Below are 16893 nucleotides of genomic sequence, written 5' to 3'. Positions count from 1 at the left end.
TGCTTTATTTTGGTAAAATTGGACAATCCTATGCATGACAGAGGAAATGCAGATGTGTGTTTGACGCTTTGAGCACAAAATTTTGGGGCTTTTGACCGTTCATGTCAAGTTTTATGCTCGTAGGTACATGTACAACAGAAATTGCAGCTGAAATTTTGGGATTTCTCGTGTAATGTGATACACATGCCCTTGGAACAGCTGTAATCAGTTGGATAATGTTGTAGCACTTGGTTTGGCTCTTCTCAAAATTTAATTACAGATCTGAAATCTTTACTTCTTCATGGTCATTTATTGCTGATTAGTACTTGTTTGTACCTTGGTCACTTGGGTGACAGTTTGGGCCTGCATTTGCTGGTTTTTTTGTCACACTTGGGCTGAAAATCATGGCTGGCAGCAATGACAACAGTAATCTGATACACATAAAGAAGCTTGAAGGCGCACACAATTTTGCAGTTTGGCAAAAGCAGTGCTACAATATCCTGTTACAAAAGAAGTAGGCAAAGCCGATCAAAACCAAAGGGGCAAAGCCCGCGGACATGGATTAGGATGATTGGGATGAGTTGAATGAGCTTGCACGCTCAACCATAGAGCTATCGATTTCTGATGCCTTGTTGTTCAACATTGAAGGTTTGGATTATGCATATGCTATATGGACTAGATTGGAAGAACTATATGCACAGAAGAGTGCTGCAAGCAAAGTGTATTGGCTGAAAAAGCTTATGGATTTGCGTATGAAAGAAGGTACAGCAATCTCTACTCACTTGAGTGAGTTTAACTCCATTTTCAGCCAGGTTGTTGCCTTGAAGTTCATGATTGATGAGGAATTTAAGGCTACTTTCTTGCTTTGCACTCTACCAAAGAGTTGGGATACATTCAAGACTGCTATGAGCAATTCCAATGTGATCCTTTTGTATGTTGATGTAGAGAGTGCTTTACTTATGGAAGAGATGAATCGGCATAACAGTGCATCTAATAAGTCTTCCAGTGCTTTGCATACTAGGGGCAGATCGCAGCAAAAGGGCAATTATGATGGCAAGGGACGCAATAAATCACGTGGCAAAGATGTTGAATGACATCATTGTGGCAAGAAGGGTCACTTTAAACGTGACTGCTACAAATGGAAGAAAGAGAAAGGAAAAGGCAAGAGGACAGATGATAGCAAGGAAGAGAAGAAGGACATTCAGCCTAAGAAGAGCTAGTCACTCATGACAGTGACAGTGGGAGTGATGTACTCTTTGTCTCTTCACATTTTGGTACACATGCTTTACTTGCAGATACAGATGATGACATGCATACCTTGAATCAGGTGCTTCCTTTCATGTCACCCCTCATCGTGAGTGGTTTTCCGCCTATATAGGGGATCCACATGGTGTTGTGCAACTTGCGGACAACTATGCATGTGAGATTGCAGGTATTGGCAGTGTGCAGTTACAGTTTCAGCATGGCTCTATCTTTACACTTCAACATGTACGGCATGTACCTTAGCTCAAGAAGAGCTTGATTAGCAAAGGGTAGCTAGATGATGATGGTTTTCATACCACCTTTGGTGATGGAAAATGGAAGATCTCTAAGGGATCTAGGATTATTGCCAGAGGTTGCAAGAGTGATACTTTGTATCCACTTCATGTATCTAGTGTGTGTGACCATGTTGTTGTCGTGACCGAGCAGCCAAGCGTTTCTTTGTGGCATGGCCGGTTGGGACACATGAGTCAAACAAAAATGAAAGTGCTTTCTCGTTTGGGTTACTTGCCTTGTCTTCGTTATGCTGATTTTGAGCATTGTGATAATTGCATTTATGGCAAACATGCACAGACGTCACATAAAAAATCTCTTTCTTTGAAATCTTCTTCTCTAGAGTTAGTACATTCGGATATATGTCAAATGCCAGGATTATTTTTAGGGGGAAAGAAATATTTTGTCACCTTTGTCGATGATGCTACACGGAAAGTATGGGTTTACCCTATTCGTAGCAAGGATGAAGTGCTTGATCAGTTTAAAAAATTATTGGCATTGGCTGAAAATCAAACAGATAAGACACTTAAGTATCTTCGCTCTGACAATGGTGGGGCATATGTATCCAAGGCTTTTCAGGCATTTTGTGACAGCAAAGGGATAAAGAGAGAGCTCACTGCCCCTCATTATCCGCCCCAAAATGGAATTGCAAAGCGTATGAAACGAACCATACAAGATAAGGTCCATACGATTCTGTCTCATACTGCATTACCCCATGGTTTTTGGGCAGAGGTTGTTATGACAGCCATTCACTTGATTAATCGGTCACTAAACAGGTCTTTTGGGGTTGGGGGGGAGGAAGGATGTAAGGGCTTTGTAGCTATACCATGCCGTTGCTACCGAATGCACCTATATAGGGAGTAGTAGTGACTCAAAGCCCTGCCTTGCTTCCACACTACGTGTGATTCCCTATACCTAGTGGTGAATCCTCTTATGTGCGACGTCACGAGGGTGTAGTCCTGGGATGTGTCTATGTTGTCCCACTTTTTGGATTGAATAATACAATAATATACCTTGAGCTCATATATCGTGTTACCTTTCTATACCATGTTGAGTGTGTACGAGTGCACTTGGTATCAGAGCGACTCTTGCTCGGAGTGAAGGAGTGCTCATGGAAGTAGGAGAGAAGATCCAGTGCCCCGAAGAGATCGAAGTCGTAACGACCCACGTCGCGTCGCTCCACGTCGCGTCGACCCCCGTCGCGACGCCCCCCGACACGTCGGCCCTCGGCGTGACACCCTAACCCCGACACCCCACTGTCTAAAGACGTGACGCGGCTTCCCCGCGGCACGACCCACACCACCAACCACATGGAGGACGAAAGGGAGAATGTCACCCTCCCAACAATGGAGGAGAGGAAAAAGAGTAGAGGGCAAGAATGAAGAGTGGCCCAAGAGGAGAAGGTGGCCGGACTGGAAAGGCAATTAGATGGCATGTCAGGCATGCTGGAGTCAATATGGAGGAACATGCAGATGAAGGAAGAGGAGAAGGAAAGGAAGAAAAAACTAGAAGTGGAGCAGGGCTATAGAGAATGGGTGATACAATAGCAAGAAGAGGAGAAAAGACATAGAATGCAAGAGGGAGATGGATAGAATGGGTGGAGAGGAAGAGAAGGAAGATAGTGACAGTTTAGAAGACGACTATGGAAAATTCAAGATGCCCCAACCAGCCAAGTACAAGGGAGAGAGAGATGGGCTGGTTCTGAAGAAATGGATCCCAGAGGTGGACAAGTACTTGAAGTATTCACGAATAACTGAAGACAAGAAGGCGAAGGTGACAACCATTTACTTGGAGGAGGACGCTCCCAGATGGTACCTGCTGGAGCAAGAGAAAGGCCACACCATCTTTTCGTGGGAAGAACTCCAAGAAGAATTAAAGGACTACTTCATTCCAAAGATGGAAAAATTCAAAGTGAGAGATGAATGAAGGAACCTCAAGCAAACACAAGGGAAGATGAAAGAATACGTCAGCAAATATAGGCAAATTATGTTGCAGCTACCAAACATGGATACAGACACTAAATTACATGGATTTTTGTTTGGGATGCAAGAATGGGCTAGAAGAGATGTGGAGAGACAGGAGCCAACAAGCTTAGCAGAAGCCATCAGAATGGCCGAAAGACTAGTGGACTTGGAAGACAGAAGAACAGCACAGGGAAACCAAAGCAGGTTCAACAACAACTTCAACAACAACTCATGGAACCAAAGGCCCAATGCCCCTAAAGGGGCATTCACAGATACAAGGAGCCAAAACACCACCACCACCATGGCCGTGTCACAAACCGCTTTAGTACCAAGAGGAGCAGCAGGAAGATCGGGAAACAATCACTACAGGCCAACCCCTAGCACATCGTATGGGCCTGCAAGATCAAATACATCATGGTGGAGACCCCCAGGCCCGTCCGTCGGGATCAGATGCTTAAGATGCGGGGGCCCACACTACCAAAATAGATGCTCGATAGAAGATACAGCTTCATCAAGTGGATCAAGGGTGAATGCGACTAGCGCATAGAGGAGAAGAACCACAACCACCGTGAATCCAAGAAATCCCAAATGGAAGTGAGAAGAGCAAGGACCACCCAAGGGTAGGGACAGTTAGCGCCCGACCCCAATGCATGGAAGCCAGAGTAGCGGCAGTTCACCATCTATACATCAAAGGCCGAGTGGGCGAAGGAAACCAACCCATCATGGTGGACACAATGGCAACACACAACTTCAAGACACCAAGGTGTGCAGCAAAACATGGATTAAAATTATCGAAGGCCCCAGAAGGATTAACAATAACATTCGCACAAGGAAAAGCCAAGGAAGTGAAACAAGTCTTTGCAGTCCAAGTAGAAGCCGACAAGTGGAAAGCAAAACTCAACTTCTTAGTAATCCCCATGGATGATTTTGAAGTGATATTGGGCTTGGAATTCTATGACAAGTATGTCATTGCAATGTTCAGTAAAGGTGTAAATGAAATGATGCTAGATATGCAAGGAGAAGGCGTCAGAGTACCATGCGAAAGAATGCAACTGCCTGGCAGGACCCCAATCAAGGTGCAAATGAAGGAGAATAAGCCAGGAGTATCATGCCAAACAGTGAACCAAAGGGCCAGACCCAAAATGCACCAGTCCAAGGGACTGTTATCAAGCCACGTATCATGACATACAATGCCAAGCAAGTCGAAAATTTAGTCAAACAAGGAGATATGGTCTACCTGTGTATCATCCGACCAATTGAAGAAGAGAAAGATGGCAAAAAACTCAGACAACAAAGCAGGAACACAGAAGTAGCAGAAATACTTTAAGAATTCAAAGATGTAATGCCAGCCGAGCTACCCAAGGGTCTACCACCCACGAGAGATGTGGATCACAAGATTGAGTTGATCCCAGGGTCTGCCCCACCGGCCCGAGCTCCCTATCGCATGAATCACACCGAGCTTATGGAATTGAAGAAGCAACTACATGAACTAGAAGAACAAGGATTCATTCACCCTAGCAAATCCCCCTTTAGTACCCCAGTGTTATTTGTAAAGAAGAAGGATGGGGGACTTAGACTCTGTGTAGATTATAGGGCCCTTAACAAAATCACCATAAAAAACAAATACCCCATGCCCCTAGTGGAAGACCTCTTAGATAGATTGCACGGAGCCAAGTACTTTAGCCGTATTGATCTTAGATCAGGATACCACCAAATCCGCATAGCCGAAGAAGATATCCCAAAAACAGCCTTCCGCACCCGATATGGTAGTTTTGAGTGGTTAGTATTAGGATTCGACCTAAGCAATGGGCCAGGCACATTTTGTGGCCTCATGGATGGAGTCTTTAGACCGGATATAGATATCTTTGTCATTATCTACATAGATGACCTCCTAGTCTACAACAAAACCTTAGAAGAGCACAAGCAACACTTACGCCGAGTTTTTGAGAAACTGCGACAGCATCAGTTATATGCCAAGCCTGAAAAATGTGAGTTCGCAATGAAAGAGTTGGAGTTCTTAGACTTTATTGTAGGAGCAGATGGAATCAAAGTGGATCCTAAGAAAGTGGAAGCTGTCCAAAGATGGCCTGTACTGAAAACTGTAAGAGAAGTGCGGGGGTTCCTCAGCTTCACAATATTTTCCCGGAGATTCATCAAAGTTTACAGCCTCATCATTGCCCCCCTCTCCCACCTCACCAAAGAAGATTACTCTTTTACATGGGGAAACGCGCAATAGGAAGCCTTTGAGCAGATGAAGAAGTACATGAGCCAAACTCCCCAGTCTAGATGGGCAGACACTGACCAGCTTGCTAGAAAAGGTTGTGTTAAGACCCCCAAGTCCTAGTGTGGCAAACACTGGCCAGTCTGAAAGTATAGACTGTGTTAAGACCACGCGGTCCCCTTAGACCGGCAAACACTGACCAGCTTGCTAGAAAAAGCTGTGTTAAGACCCCAAATGAGTCAAATAACAAACACTACCCTTAGATTGTTGAGGACAGCAATCCAATAAGTGGGAGTGAGTGTAAGGGCTTTGTAGCTATACCATGCCGTTGCTACCGAATGCACCTATATAGGGAGTAGTAGTGACTCAAAGCCCTGCCTTGTTTCCACACTACGTGTGATTCTCTATACCCAGTGGTGAACCCTCTTGTGCGGCGTCACGAGGGTGTAGTCCTGGGATGTGTCTATGTTGTCTCGCTTTTTGGATTGAATAATACAAGAGTATACCTTGAGCTCATATATCGTGTTACCTTTCTGTGCCGTGTTGAGTGCATACGAGTGCAGGTTTATCACAGGAGGGGGGGGGGGAGAAAGACACGGCAAACTTGAGCCAAAGCCCTGTAAATCCATTTTCCTAGGATATGGAAGGGTGAAATGGGATATAAATTGTGGGATCCCGAGAAAAGGAAAATAGTACACAGTAATGACGTTATCTTCCAGGAAGATCGCATGCACAAACAGCCCGAAAAGATTGAGGAGGTCCATAGGGTTTTATTCCGGGAAGAAATATCTTTTGGAAAGCAAAATGTGCCCGCTGTACAGCAGCAAATACCTATTGTAAATGAACCTGTGAATGCAGGAAATGATGTTGGAAATGATCAGCCAGCTATTGCCCATGAAAATGAGCCATTACATGTGCAAGAACAGTCAGGACAGCAAGCTATTAATGCTGATTTGCAGGCTGAAATGCCAGGACAGCATGCTGAAAATGGAAATTTGCAGGAACAGCCAGCAAACAATGACCATTGGGTTAAGAGATCGTCTAGGGCTATAGACAACCTGACAGGTTTATTCCTAGTGCAATTAATGTGGCTGATTATGTCATGTTGACAGACTGTGGTGAACCGTCTTGCTTCAAGGAAGCAACGGACAGATAGGACAGCAAGAAATGGTATAATGCCATGCTATCAAAGATGGAATCTCTTGAGAAAAATGGCACTTGGGACTTGGTGCAGTTACCTAAAGGGCAGAAAACCCTTCCATGCAAATGGGTTTACAAGATAGTCATTTTTGGTTCCTCACCAAAGTACAAAGCAAGATTGGTTGCAAAAGGGTACAAGCAGGAGCATGGAATTGACTTTGATGAGATTTTCTCCTGTAGTCAAGATGACTACATTGAGAACCGTTTTGGGCTTGGTAGCAATTGAGGATATGGAGCTCATACAGATGGATGTAAGGACTGCATTTTTACATGGTGATCTGCATGAAGACATATATATGCAGCAGCCTAAAGGGTTTGTTGAACAAGGGAAAGAAAAAATGGTATGTAAACTCAAAAGGAGTTTGTATGGGCTGAAACAAGCACCAAGAGAATGGCATCATAAGCTTGATACATTCATACAGTCCCAAGGTTTTCATAGAAGTCAAGTGGATCACTGCTTGTTAACCAAGAAGGCAGTAGATGGCAGCCTGATTATCTTGGTTTTTTATGTAGATGACATGCTGATTGTTGGCAAGGATACTCATGCCTTGGATTCACTGAAGCAAAGTCTTTATGGCAGCTTTGACATGAAGGATCTTGGTGATGCAAATCACATTCTTGGCATTCGAATACTCCGAGATAGATCGAAAGGCTTACTCTATCTATCTCAGCTGGAGTATATCTCCAAAGTTTTGCAGCATTTCAATATGGAGGGAGGGAAAACAATTGGGGTTCCATTGCCTCCATATGTGAAACTCAATGCAAAGGACAGCCCTACATCTGATGATGAGAATGCTGAAATGGCCAAGCTACCATATGCTTCATCTGTTGGCACTTTGATGTATGCTACGGTTGCTACATGTCCTGACATTGCCTTTGCAGTGGGAGTGGTTAGCAGATACATAGCAACCCCTGGCAAGAAGCATTGGGATGCAGTGAAAGGTATTATGAGATACCTCAAAGGCACAAAGGAGTTATGCATCTGCTTTGAAAAGCAGAAGGCATCTGTTGTTGGCTTTACGAATGCAAACTATGCTGGTCATGCGGACTGTAGAAAATCCACTACTGGGTATGTGTTTACTTTCACAAGAGCAGCAGTCTCTTGGATCACCAAGCTACAAAAGTGTGTTGCATTGTCTAGTACAGAGGCAAAGTATGTGGCTGCCATTGAGACATGCAAGGAGGCCTTATGGCTTTCACCTCTAGTGGGAGGGCTTGGCATCACAGAGTTACCTGTTCTCCATTGTGATAGTCAAAGTGCTATCATCCTAGCACGGAATCTTGTCTTTCATGCAAAGACAAAGCATATACAAGTAAAGTATCAATTCATTAGAGATGTACTTGACAGCAAGACCATGTAGGAATTGATTAGGTACGGAGATCGAGGCAAACAGTCGTTACACGTAGTGAGAGAGACAGAGAGTGCGAGAGAGCATAGTAGAGAGTGAACACATTTTTCGGTACAATGACGAGTGTACCACTTTAGGGTTTTAGATAGATATATATATATGAAAGTACAATGTGCTAAGGGTGTGTTCACACCCATGCACATATAAAAGGCATGATGGCCCTTTATTCCCAACAACCTCCCACCTAAAGGCAATGTGCCTTAAGAGGAGAAAAAAATCAGCTAAGTCTAAGTATGTATAAAGTTGAAATAAATATATCTATCCAACTCCCATCATCTGTCCGCAATGAGCAAACTGCTCTGTTGGAAGACCCTTCGTGAAAAGGTCTGCAGGGTTATCATCTATATGCACTTTGACAAGCTCAATGCTCTTGCTATCAAGTACATCTCTAATGAAGTCGTAATTCCCAGCCACATACTCTACCTCTGTACTAGACAATGCAACACACTTTTGTAGCCTGGAGATCCAAGAGACTACTCCCCTGTGAAAATAAACACATATCCAAAAGTGGACTTCCAACAGTCCGCATGACCAGCATAGTTTGCATTCGTAAAGCCAACAACAGATGCCTTCTACTTTCCAAAGCAGATGCACAACTCCTTTGTGCCTTTGAGGTATCTCATAATACCTTGCACTACATCCCAATGCTTCTTGCCAAGGGTTGCCATGTATTTGCTAACCACTCCCACTGCAAAGGCAATGTCAGGACGTGTAGCAACCATAGCATACATCAAACTGCCAACAGCTGAAGCATATGGTAGCTTGGTCATTTCAGCCTTCTCATCATCAGATGTAGGGCTGTCCTCTTCACTGAGTTTCACATATGGAGGCAATGGAACCCCAATTGTTTTCCCCTCTCTCCATACTGAAACGCTGCAAAACTTTGGAGATATGCTCCAACTGAGATAGATAGAGTAAGCCTTTCGATCTATCTCTAAGTATTTGCATGCCAAGAACGTGATTCGCATCACCTAAATCCTTCATGTCAAAGCTGCCATAAAGACTTTGCTTCAATGAATCCAAGGCATGAGTATCCTTGCCAACAATCAACATGTCATCTACATACAAAACCAAGATAATCAAGCTGCCATCTGCTGCCTTCTTGGTGTACAAGCAGTGATCCACTTGTCTTCTATGAAAACCTTGGGACTGTATGAATGTATCAAACTTATGATGCCATTCTCTTGGTGCTTGTTTTAGCCCATACAAACTCCTTTTGAGTTTACATACCATTTTTTATTTCCCTTGTTCAACAAACCCTTCAGGCTGCTACATATATATGTCTTCATACAGATCACCATGTAAAAACGCACTCTTTACATCCATTTGTATGAGTTCCATATCTTCAACTACAACCAAGCCCAAAATGGTTCTCAATGTAGTCATCTTGACTACAGGAGAGAAAATCTCATCAAAATCAATTCCATGCTCCTGCTTGTACCCTTTTGCAACCAATCTTGCTTTATACTTTGGTGAGGAACCAGAAGTGACCTTCATCTTATAAACCCATTTGCATGGAAGGGTTTTCTGCCCTTTAGGCAACTGCACCAAGTCCCAAGTGCCATTTTTTTCAAGAGATTCCATCTCTGACAGCATGGCTTTATACGATTTCTTGTTGTCTTGTCTGTCCATTGCTTCCTTGAAGCAAGACGGTTCACCACATTCTGTCAACATGACATACTCGGCCACATTAATTGCACCAAGAACAAGCCTGCCAGGTTGTCTAGTAGCCCTAGACGATCTCCTAACCCAATGGTCATTGTTTGTTGGCTGTTCCTGCAAATTTCCATTTTCAGCATGCTGTCATGGCATTTCAGCCTGCAAATCAGCATTAACAGCTTACTGTCCTGGCTATTCCTGCACATGTAATGGCTCATTTTCATGGGCAATAGCTGGCTGATCATTTCTAGCATCATTTCCTGCATTCACAGGTTTATTTACAGCAAGTATTTGCTGCTGTACAACGAGCACATTTTGTTATCCAAAAGGTATTTCTTCTCGGAATACAACCCTACGGACCTCCTCAGCCTTTTCGGGCTGTTTGTGCATGCGATCTTCCCGGAAAATAACGTGATTGCTGTGTGCTACTTTCCTTTTCTCGGGATCCTACAATTTATACCCCATTTCACCCTCGTCGCCATATCCTAGGAAAATGCATTTACAAGACTTTGGCTCAAGTTTGCTGCGCTTTTCTTTACGAATGTGCACAAAAGCCTTGCAACCAAACACTTTCAGATGAGCATATGAAGGTGGCTTTCCCGACCACGCTTCTTGGGGAACTACTTCCCCCCCCCCCAAAGACCTGTTTGGTGACCGATTAATCAAGTGAACGGCTATCATAACAGCCTCTGCCCAAAAACCATGGTAATGCAGCATGAGACAGCATCGTACGGACCTTATCCTATATGGTCAGATTCATATGCTCTGCAACTCCATTTTGGGGTGGATTATGAGGGGCAGTGAAGTCCCTCTTTATCCCTTTGCTGTCACAAAATGCCTGAAAGGCCTTGGACACGTATTCCCCAGCATTGTCAAAGCGAAGACACTTAAGTGTCTCATCTGTCTAATTTTCAACCAATGCCAAGAATTTTTTAAACTTGTCAAGTACTTCATCCTTGCTTCGAATAGGGTAAACCCATACTTTCCATGTAGCATCATTGACAAAGGTGACAAAATATTTCTTTTCCCCTAAAGATAATCCTGGCATTTGACATACATCCGAATGCATTGACTCTAGAGGAGAAGATTTCAAAGAAAGAGATTTTTCAAGTGACGTCTGTGCATGTTTGCCATAAATGCAATGATCACAATGCTCAAAATCAGCATAACGAAGACAAGGTGGTAAGTAATCCAAACGAGAAAGCACTTTCATTCCTGTTTGACTCATGTGTCCCAACCGGCCATACCACAAAGAAACGCTTGGTTGCTCGGTCACAGCAACAACATGGTCACGCACACTAGATACATGAAGTGGATACAAAGTATCACTCTTGCAACCTCTGGCAATAACCCTAGATCCCTTAGAGATCTTCCATTTTCCATCACCAAAGGTGTTGTGAAAACCATCATCATCTAGCTGTCCTGTGCTAATCAAGTTGTTCTTGAGCTGAGGTACATGCCGTACATGCTGAAGTGTAAAGACAGAGCCATGCTGAAACTGTAACTGCACACTGCCAATACCTGCAATCTCACATGCATAGTTGTCCCCAAGATGGACAACACCATGTCGACCCCCTGTATAGACGGAAAACCACTCACGATGAGGGTGACATGATAGGAAGCACCTGAATCAAAAATCCAAGTATGCATGTCATCATCTGTATCTGCAAGTAAAGCATGTGCACCAAAATGTGAAGAAACAAAGAGTACATCACTCCCACTGTCATTGTCATGAGTAACTACATTCACCTCTTCAATTTTTACACTGCTCTTCTTAGGCTGACTGTCCTTTTCTTCCTTGCAATCATCTGTCTTCTTGCCTTTTTCTTTCTCTTTCTTCCATTTGTAGCAGTCACGTTTAAAGTGACCCTTCTTGCCACAATGATAGCATTCAACATCTTTACCACGTGATTTATTGCGTCCCTTGCCCATCATAATTGCCCTTTTGCTGCGATCTGCCCCTAGTATGCAAAGCACTGGAAGACTTATTGGATGCATTGTTATGCCGATTCATCTCTTCCATAAGTAGAGCACTCTCTACATCAACATACAAAAGGATCACATTGGAATTGCTCATAGCAGTCTTGAATGTATCCCAACTCTTTGGTAGAGTGCAAAGCAAGAAAGTAGCCTTAAATTCCTCATCAATCATGAACTTCAAGGCAACCACCTGGCTGAAAATGGAGTTAAACTCACTCAAGTGAGTAGAGATTGCTGTACCTTCTTTCATACGCAAATCCATAAGCTTTTTCAGCCAATACACTTTGCTTGCAGCACTCTTCTATGCATATAGTTCTTCCAATCTAGTCCATATAGCATATGCATAATCCAAACCTTCAATGTTGAACAACAAGGCATCAGAAATCGATAGCTCTATGATTGAGCGTGCAAGCTCATTCAACTCATCCCAATCATCCTAATCCATGTCCGCGGGCTTTGCCCCTTTGGTTTTGATCGGCTTTGCCTACTTCTTTTGTAACAGGATATTGTAGCACTGCTTTTGCCAAACTGCAAAATTGTGTGCGCCTTCAAGCTTCTTTATGTGTATCAGATTACTGTTGTCATTGCTGCCAGCCATGATTTTCAGCCCAAGTGTGACCAAAAAACCAGCAAATGCAGGCCCAAACTGTCACCCAAGTGACCAAGGTACAAATAAGTACCAATCAGCAATAAATGACCATGCAAAAGTAAAGATTTCAGATCTGTAATTAAATTTTGAGAAGAGCCAAACCAAGTGCTACAGCATTATCCAACTGATTACAGCTGTTCCAAGGGCATGTGCACCACATTACATGAGAAATCCAAAAATTTCAGCTGCAATTTCTGTTGTACATGTACCTACAAGCATAAAACTTGACACGAATGATCAAAAACCCCAAAATTTTTGTGCTCAAAGCGTCAAACACACATCTGCATTTCCTCTATCATGCATAGGACAGTCCAATTTTGCAAAAATAGAAAAATTTCAGCAAAACCCCCAAATTTTACCAAGTGTTGATGTCCAAATTGAGCGGAATTCAACCTGCATGTACATAAAATGACCAAATGCTGCACAAATTTTGCTTAAACTGCAAAAGCCCCAAATTCCACGGGTCCAATGTGCCCCAATGTCGAGAAATTGGGTTAATTTCAGCCCAATTTGAGCATGTACATTCCAAGCCCCAAATGTCGAGACAAAATGTCAAAAATTCCTGCAATTTCTGAGACAGATATCATTGTTGTATCTTACTCGCACCAAATTTGGACAAATCCCCAAGTTTTCCAAGTCCTGCGTGCATTAATTTCAGTGAAATTGAAAGAATTTCACTAAAATGTGAAAAGCCCCAAAATTGCTAGGCAAATGTGCACCGACTTTGCAACTTCTGAGTCAGATTGTCCAGTTCTGCGTTAAGATCCCCAAATTCAGGAAAAGCCCCAAATTTCTGGGCCTAAATCTGCCCAAAATCCTGACTGTGCCTACACGCATGAACGCCCGTCAGTGGGCAAAGGACTTGTTTGCAGGAGACCTTTGAAAAACTAAAAATTTTGCAAAGGGAAAATGATGGATTTGTTCCCGTTGACCAGCCGCAGTCGTCGTGACCTGTCGCCTGCAAAGTTGCCGCCGCCCGCTGATCGCTCGTCAGCGCCCGCCCGCTGGTCCCGTCCGGTCCGCTGCAGTCGTTACCACGCCTGCTCCCTATTCCGGTCGCTGCCTGCTGGTCTTCTCCGTGAACCCCGCTGCTGCCTGTCACGCCTGCTGCCTGTCGTCCGCTGGACCACGCTAGTCAATCGTCACCTGCAATCGTTGTTAGCTGCTACACCAGTCAACTGTCTCTCCAGCACACGGGCCTGCCTGCGACTCTCCTGCTCACCTTTGAGTTGTCTCTTGCCAGCTCGTCTTCTACCTTAGGATGACGACTATCTGCAACACCTTACGCTCTGATACCAGTTTGTAGGAATCGATTAGGCACGGAGATCGAGGCAGACAGTCGTTATGTGTAGTGAGAGAAACAGAGTGCGAGAGAGCAGAGTAGAGAGTGAACACGTTTTTCGGTACAATGACGAGTGTACCACTTTAGGTTTTTAGAGAGAGAGAGAGAGAGAGAGAGAGAGAGAGAGAGATATATGAAAGTACAATGTGCTAAGGGTGTGTTCACACCTGTGCACATATAAAAGGCGCGATGGCCCTTTATTCCCAACAAAGCATTGAGCTTGTCAAAGTGCATACAGATGATAATCCTACAGACCTTCTCACAAAGGGTCTTCCAGCAGAGCGGTTTGCTCATTGCCGACAGATGATGGGAGTTGGATAGATATATTTATTTCAGCTTTGTACATACCTAGACTTAGTTGATTCTTTTCTCCTCTTATGGTACATTGCTGTTAGCAGTCATGTTTGTCATGCCTTGTCATCTCCTGCCTGTGAACCTCAATCTGAGTCAGATGAGGACATTAGGAGCTCTGACATGTCTGTCATGTGTTATGATGGGGGAGGCTAGTCACTCTCGACTGGCTGTCTTAGGATGTCCATTTCTTTTTGGCCTCTTTTAGTGGGCAGCCACTGTCTGCCCGGCCACTTTTTTGGTCACTGATGTGGGGCGCCCATTTTAGGGCATTTTTAGGGTTTGTCCTTTTGCCTATTTATAGGCAGCCCCCCTCCCCACTTGATCACTTGTCTTTTTGCAGATTCCGACACTCCTCCCCCGTGGTGGTGCTGCCATCATCATCAGCCTGATCTGGTGCCCTCACTGACGCTGTGGGCTGCGTGCAGGGACATCAGTCTCCTTCCGCCTTCCCGTTTGTATTCAGCATTCATTTCAGTCAGTGCAGATTTCTCTTCCTTATTTTCTACTCTCTCTCTCTCTCTCCCTCCGTGTTCGTATTCCTTCTTCCGTAGCGCACTCTCACATGGTATCAGAGCCGAAGGAGAGTACATCGGAGCCTTCTTCTACCTCTACACCAGCTGTTACCCATGAGTCAATGTTCCATCATATCCATGCTTTGGAGGAGGATCCTTCTTCCGTGGCTGCAGTGTCTTCTGCGCAACCTTGGTTAGTGGACAGTGGTGCTTCGAGTCATATGACTCCCCGAGGTGATTTGTTATAGGATCTCCGTCCATCAGAGGGTTCAGTCACTGTTGGTGACATTTTATCGGTGCCTATTAGTGGGGTTGGCACATTGCCTTTGTTTACCGACCCGACCTTCGAGCTCCTTTCCACAGGCCCTACATGTTCTGGATTTGGGCCTTCCCCTCCTCTCAGTTTATGGCCTTACGAGGCTTGGCACACAAGGGATCTTCACTGAGCAAGCCGTTGTTATTGAGGATTCTTTTACAGGAGCTGTCTTATCTACAAGTTGGCAGGAGAGCGGGCTTTACAGGCTCCATTCCCCTTCTTTGATGCAAGGTCCTCCGAGGCAATCTATTGCTACACCCGTTCCCGCTTGTGCACTTTCTATTCCACAAGTTCCTTCCTACCCCCCACCTTCTCCTCCGCTGGTTCCCTCGTACCCCCCCATCCCTTTTAGCGGGGGATGATCTCGGTGATGCGGCTGTGGATTCCCTGGCCCCTAGTGTTTTAGAGGAGGTTTCCCAGGATCGTGAGGAGCTCCTTCAGCGGTAGTCTACATCGACAGACTTCATTGATATTGGCATTCCTCTTGCCACCCCATGATCTATTTATTCTTCGGCCTTCAGCCACATCCAAGATTTGAGAGGGGGTGTTAGCAATCATGTTTGTCATGCCTTGTCATCTCCTGCCTGTGAGCCTCAGTCTGAGTCAGATGAGGACATTAGGAGCTCTGACATGTCTGTCATGTGTTATGATAGGGAAGGCTAGTCACTCTCGACTGGCTGTCTTAGGATGTGCATTTCTTTTTGGCCTCTTTTAGTGGGCAGCCATTGGCTGCCCGGCCACTTTTTTGGTCACTGATGTGGGGCGCCCATTTTAGGGCATTTTTAGGGTTTGTCCTTTTGCCTATTTATAGGCAGTCCCCCCTCCCCACTTGATCACTTGTCTTCTTGCAGATTCCGACACTCCTCCGCCGTGGTGGTGCTGCCATCATCATCAGCCTGATCTGGTGCCCTCACTGACGCTGTGGGCTGCATGCAGGGACTGATCAGTCTCCTCCGCCTTCCCGTTTGTATTCAGCATTCATTTCAGTCAGTGCAGATTTCTCTTCCTTATTTTCTGCTTTCTCTCTCTCTCTCCCTCCGTGTTCGTATTCCTTCCTCCGCAGCGCACTCTCACAATTGCCTTTAGGTGGAAGGTTGTTGGGAATAAAGGGCCATCGTGCCTTTTATATGTGCACAAGTGTAAATACACCCTTAGCACATTGTACTTGCATATATATATACACTCGTCATTGTACCAAAAACGTGCTCACACTCTACACTGCTTGCTTTCGCTCTCTCTCTCTCTGTCTCTCACTGCGCATACGACAGTCTGCCTCGATCTTCGTGCCTAATCGATTCTTACACATGTAGTGGTAGAGACTGATTGTCTGCCTCTATTGGGCATGATAGTAAATTGCTCAACTCCTGATAATGCCATGTCACGATGGATTGCATATATAAAGTCACTTACCCTGATTTTCAATATATTGCAACAACAGGTGATGCAAGAGTTTCATGAAAGCGTATGGACTGGACATAGAGGAGTTTGGGACACATTTGCCAATATCAAAGAGAAGTATTGGTGGCAAAACATGTATAAAGATGTGGAGCATTATGTGGAATCATGCAGTGTCAGATGTATTCCATGGTAAATCATAGAGATGGTTTGCAACCAACCTTTCCATTGTCTATGCATTACAAATGGGTAGTTGATTTGGTTACCATGCCTACACGTTTATGGAATATGAGATATCTTGTGCTTGCACGAGAAGACTTGACAAATCAAGTGGAAGGTCGAGCTCTTAGTACAAAGACTACTCAAGTAATTTGCAGGTT

The 16893-nt window shown here is 44.5% G+C and overlaps 1 protein-coding gene across 2 annotated transcripts in view; it reads right to left on the bottom strand.

The window, feature by feature from the left end:
- Nucleotides 1-16893, bottom strand: part of LOC148024403 (protein LOL2-like) — a 58648-nt gene that overhangs the window by 31099 nt on the left and 10656 nt on the right. The window lies entirely within an intron of this gene.

This window comes from Lygodium microphyllum, chromosome 15 (assembly GCF_053477565.2).
Source record: "Lygodium microphyllum isolate KBCC chromosome 15, Lygodium_microphyllum_v1.1.10, whole genome shotgun sequence".
In the NCBI taxonomy this organism is placed as follows: domain Eukaryota; kingdom Viridiplantae; phylum Streptophyta; class Polypodiopsida; order Schizaeales; family Lygodiaceae; genus Lygodium; species Lygodium microphyllum.
Note: the sequence above shows the minus strand (reverse complement) of the source record. Positions and strands in the feature narration are given on the sequence as shown.